At 41.5% G+C, this 5,718-nt stretch overlaps 2 non-coding genes across 2 annotated transcripts; both read right to left on the reverse strand.

The window, feature by feature from the left end:
* Positions 1 to 2,881: 2,881 nt before the first annotated feature.
* Positions 2,882 to 3,043, reverse strand: LOC133473718 (U1 spliceosomal RNA). Its single transcript, XR_009787204.1, has one exon. It is a non-coding gene; the product is annotated as a U1 spliceosomal RNA (small nuclear RNA).
* Positions 3,044 to 3,937: 894 nt separating this feature from the next.
* Positions 3,938 to 4,051, reverse strand: LOC133473719 (U5 spliceosomal RNA). The gene has a single exon (XR_009787205.1). It is a non-coding gene; the product is annotated as a U5 spliceosomal RNA (small nuclear RNA).
* Positions 4,052 to 5,718: the final 1,667 nt, after the last annotated feature.

Below are 5,718 nucleotides of genomic sequence, written 5' to 3' on the forward strand. Positions count from 1 at the left end.
GCGGCACGGTGGCCGACTGGTTAGAGCGTCAGCCTCACAGTTCTGAGGTGCGGGGTTCAATCCCCGTCCCCGCCTGTGTTCTCCCCGTGCCTGCGTGGGTTTTCTCCGGGCACTCCGGTTTCCTCCCACATCCCAAAAACATGCATTAATTGGAGACTCTAAATTGCCCGTAGGCATGACTGTGACTGCGAATGGTTGTTAGTTTCTATGTGCCCTGCGATTGGCTGGCAACCAGTTCAGGGTGTACCCCGCCTCCTGCCCGATGACAGCTGGGATAGGCTCCAGCACGCCTGCGACCCTAGTGAGGAGAAGCGGCTCAGAAAATGGATGGATACTAATGCAAGCTAAGCAAATAAATGATAACTTCTACAATTTATCTAACAAATATCACTTCACATCAACAAGTAAAGCTAATTGCAAAACACGGGGCCTACTCATGACTATACATTTCCTTTAGACTATTATACTGAAGTATTATAACCAAACTACATTTCTTTACAAATATGGAACTTTTTTTTCTATTGTTGTGTGTTGTCAGTAATAATGGCTGACAATTAAGTATTTCACGAGTGGTTGGCTGAGCTTTCACTGTCATTTTTTGCATTAATTCTTGGGCAGGGCATGCAAACTTTTTTGGATATACGTTGAAACGTTTAATTGACAGTATTCATTCATTATTAACGCTTACCACATGACGAACCCCAACGTTGTGTCACCAAATTAGTGGAAGGGGTGTAATTCGCCTCCTCTGCGACGATGGCGCTAGAGTCCTACTGTCAGTTGCCAAAGCAGGAAACAGGAAGTTGTTGAACGAGGCAAGGGAGCAAACAGCTATTCTCCTTGTGGCCTTGTTACCAACAACCGATTGTTATTACAAATAACTCATCATTCATCGGATGTTCGGCTAAAAAAATATACGTTTATTTCCGCATTCTATTGGATCAATGTGGATGACGTGACCAAAAACACGAGCATCTGACACCATTCTTTCCATATAAATGTTGAAAAACAACACAGCCTCCATGTTCCCATTTCGAGTATGGTAGAAGAGTAACAAGAAATGTTACTTCCTTGTTCTCGAGCCGCTAGTTTACTCTGTAAACAAATACAGTGCACCCCAGCCTGGCGGTACAGCAAACTCATTTGAAACGGCATTTAAAAAAGGTAATATACTGTGCATGTTTTGAGAGACTGTTTTGAAACAAAATAATTTGTTTTCAACTTTGATGAAAGTGGGTTGTGACTTTGCAACATCAGCAACATGCGGGTGACAACAGTTGAGAATCACTAATAATGCTTCTCGAACCTGCATCCAAAAGATGGAGATAAAAAAATCGGCAAGGTTGTCATGCGCAACAGGCCTCAGTAGGCCTCATCCAACTGTTGTAACCAGAAGTCTTATCAATATGTTCCATTCGACTAGATGTTTGTTTACAGATTTTTTAAAATGTATTGAAAAAAATAAATTTGTCATTTGTCTCTTTTAAACCCGAATTCTTCTTTTCTTCTTCTTTTCCTTTGGGCTTGTCCCTTTCGGGGTCGCCACAGCGCGTCATCCTTTTCCATGTAAGCCTATCTTCTGCATCCTCCTCTCGAACACCAACTGCCCTCATGTCTTCCCTCACGACATCCATCATCCTTCTCTTTGGTCTTCCTCAAGCTCTCTTGCCTGGCAGCTCCATCCTCATGCATAATTTATGGTAGTGGGGGACTGCTTTCACGCTTTCTCCTGGTCATTGTTTCAAAATAATGAGGATGTTGCTCATTGTTAAAGCTGGAGTGTGCATCATATGATGCTATGGTACTGCAGTATGATGTAATTTCTAGCATACATGGGTTTGCGGCGGCACGGTGGACGACTGGTTAGAGCGTCAGCCACAGAGTTCTGAGGTGCGGGGTTCAATCCCCGTCCCTGCCTGTGTGGAGTTTGCATGTTCTCCCCGTGCCTGCGTGGGTTTTCTCCGGGCACTCCGGTTTCCTCCCACATCCCAAAAACATGCATTAATTGGAGACTCTAAATTGCCCGTAGGCATGACTGGGAGTGCGAATGGTTGTTAGTTTCTATGTGCCCTGCGATTGGCTGGCAACCAGTTCAGGGTGTACCCCGCCTCCTGCCCGATGATAACTGGGATTGGCTCCAGCATTCCCGCGGCCCGAGTGAGGAGAAGCGGCTCAGAAAATGGATGGATGGATGTACGTTCACTGCATAATATGTCGTTCCTTGCGCCAACAAATCACTCATTGTACTAGTTCAATCAGTTGCAAGATGTTCCTCTGCCTTACAAAGAAGAGAAACTGCTTCCTGGAGTACCATAGCTAAGAACTGATTAATGAAGAAAAGAGGAAGCTGAGGAGAAGCAAACACATTGAAACCTGCGCTCCTTAAGCCTCCTGACTTGAGAGGACAAACATGTTAAAGCTCAAGTCTGTATGATATAATAGCCTTTTTGTTTCACAGTTGAACAGAAACACAGGCCAAATGTGCTGTTTTTTTAAAAAAAGATTGATATTTTTGTTTTCATGTCAGCCTGTTATAATTTTGTTGTGTTATGGTAAAATCTTTCTGCTGTCAACTACAGTAGACATGCTGTAAAATCAAAATTAAAAATGTTTTTTAAAATCTCTAAATTGTGAGTTGTTTTAGCTCCAAGGAGTCAGGAAATCACAATATAAATCAATTGAAAGACACTTTTTTTCCTTGATTCTTAGGAGGATGTAGTGCATTTCATACACAAGCTAACTTAATGTGCTTTACATGACTAAAAGCATTTGTAAAAAAAAAAGCAACAAAACAGCTTATAAACATTTAAACCATGCTAAATTACCACACAACTAAATCACTATTGAACACACAGTGTTCATTTTCATTAACCAATTATCAGTGAAGAGCATGAACACATTCCCCCAATACCAGAAATTATGCAGTTGAGAATCTCACATTTGGGGAATTCGCAGGGGACAGCACAACCAGAGTGCAATGGCTGAACCTCACCCTGGGTGCACCACCTTCTTGATCATGGTGTCTCTCTTGCCAGGTAAGTATGTGTTGGACTCGGCGCGAGCACGAAAGTCATTCACGCGCACGCTATGTTAAGCGAAGGTGTCATCTTCAGCATGTGAACAACCACACACACAACGGGCAAGCCGGAACATACACTAGATGAAACGCTACTGTGTGCTAATACATGAAGAAATATGCTTCTTATTTGAGAATTTCAGTTTAAATTGAGACAGTAAACTGATACCCATAATGCACAGCGTCATCGAGACACGATAAAATAACTTGAAAGTGGGGTCATTCACACCCAGAAACATATAAACCACCCATTCGGGGTAGGCCCTGAACTGGTTGCCAGCCAATCGCAGGGCTCATACAAACAAACAACCATTCGCACTCACATTCACAACTACGGGCAATTTAGAGTCTCCAATTAATGCATGTTTTTGGGATGTGGGAGGAAACCGGAGTGCCACGCAGGCACGGGGAGAACATGCAAACTGTACACAGGTGGGGCCGGGGAACTGATTGAACTCAGAACTGTGAGGCTGACGCTCTAACCAGTCGGCCATCGTGCCGCTGAACGTACTCGTGAGTGATTGTAACCGTTCTTCCTTACAGGACAGCTTTCACGACCATCCGTTTCTCCAAGCTAACGGCTAATGTTGGGTCAGTCGAGCACATGAAAACAAGCACACATATTTAAAATAAATGTACATTCATAATAAATGTACGCATGCATACATATTTCCCAGTGTCTCTAATGCAATTATTAAAGCCTTTTAATTAATAACAACACAACTGCAATTAAGCTTACACAGCGCTTCTCAAACCACTCAGACACTTTACAGTAACCAGATGAATGTATTAAATACAAAATTGTGAGTGAAACAGGTTGATGTATCCAGACAATAAATTTGACTTTTCACAACAAGAGAAAGCTCCGCTTTCACAGAGCATCAAAAAATTGAGATAGACTCTCGTTGTTCCTCCCCACGGAAATCTTTAGTAAAAGGCGAAAGATTTATACGATTTGAAAAGAAACAAGAGTGAACTGCTTTGGTCTCAGCGAAGCGGACGATGTCATTGTCCGCCATACCATTTTAACAGACGGTCTTATATTCAACCAATTGGACTTTTTTTTTTTTTAACACAAATGAAAAAATCCACCGACATTTGACATACTCCAATATTCTCAGAATGCCACACAAAAAGACAATGTAAATGTGTATAGATGCTCTGTGTTGCCGTTCTTTATCAAGATTGTCAACCGTTTTGACGCACTGCATTGTGGGAACGTGACACATTTCATGTCATCTGATTGATTGGTGTGTTCAGTTGAGTTTATGATTATTTGGACAATCTTGTGGGTGTGCACCATTCTTGGAGGTACTGCAATACCAGGTCATATCGACATGATCATCACAGATGAGTCACATATGGACATGCCAAACAACAATGATGAAACGAATGTCAACTGTGTTGTTTTTCAACGTTTATATTGAAAGAATGTTGTCAGATGCTCGTGTTCCTTGGTCATGTGGTCCACGTCATTCCAATAGAATGCGGACATTAACGCATATCCTTTAGCCGTGTATTAAGACCAAAGAAAATAACGAGTTATTTGGAATAAAAATCGGTTGTTGGTATAATGTTGTGGCCACGAGCTGAAAAGCTGTTTGCTCAACATTTTGAAATCAATGGCTCTGCCTGGCTCCAATACTTCCAGTTTCCTGCTTTTGGAACTGACATTAAGACTCTAGCGCCATCGTCGCAGAGGAGGTGAATTACATCCCTTCCACTAATTTAGTTACACAACGTTGCTGTTCCTCATGTTGTAAGCCTTAATAATCAAATAAAAACATGCCAGAAACGTCAAAATCCTTGAATATTTTCCATTAAACATTTCAACGTATACCCCAAAACAGTAAGGATGCCCTGCCCAAGAATTAATGCAAAAAAGGACAGAGTGAACGCAAAACCAACCACTAGTGAAGTACTTAACTATAGTCAGCCATTATTACTTGACAACACACAACAACAGAAAAAGAAAATCCATATTCGTAAACAAATTTAGTTTGGTTGTCATATATAGTATGTAGTATAGTATAATAGTCTAAAGGAAATGTATGGTCACGAGTAGGCCCCGTGTTTCGCAATTAGCTTTACCTATTGATGTGAAGTGACATATCCAATTTTGCTTCCTTAAAATATTATGACTGGTCACTCGAAGGAGATTGACAACTTAGAGGAGTCTGTATTAACATTTTGTTTCAGTTGTTGATGGCGAAAATGCAATTTTGTCATCTAATTTGTTCATCTTACCTAACTTGACCGCTCGTATTCCAAAGTGATGCTCAGGTCACCTGGGAGATCTCAGCTTTCTTACGTAAAGGCTAAATAAGTGTTGCTATTGGACAATGACTTAATTATAAAATGCTAAAAATATGTATTTTTTGTGATTATTCATTGTTAATGAATTCATATTAAAATGTGCAAGTGGACATAATGTCAGAGACCACTGAAGACTTTACCAATTATTCAGAAATAAGTTACAAATTGCCCTGCGATTGGCTGGCAACCAGTTCAGGGTGTACCCCGCCTCCTGCCCGACGATAGCTGGGATAGGCTCCAGCATTCCCGCGACCCTAGTGAGGAGAAGTGAACTGAACTGGTTGCCAGCCAATCGCAGGGCAATTTGTAACTTATTTCTGAATAAC

Source organism: Phyllopteryx taeniolatus, unplaced genomic scaffold (assembly GCF_024500385.1).
Source record: "Phyllopteryx taeniolatus isolate TA_2022b unplaced genomic scaffold, UOR_Ptae_1.2 contig_371, whole genome shotgun sequence".
In the NCBI taxonomy this organism is placed as follows: Eukaryota; Metazoa; Chordata; class Actinopteri; order Syngnathiformes; family Syngnathidae; genus Phyllopteryx; species Phyllopteryx taeniolatus.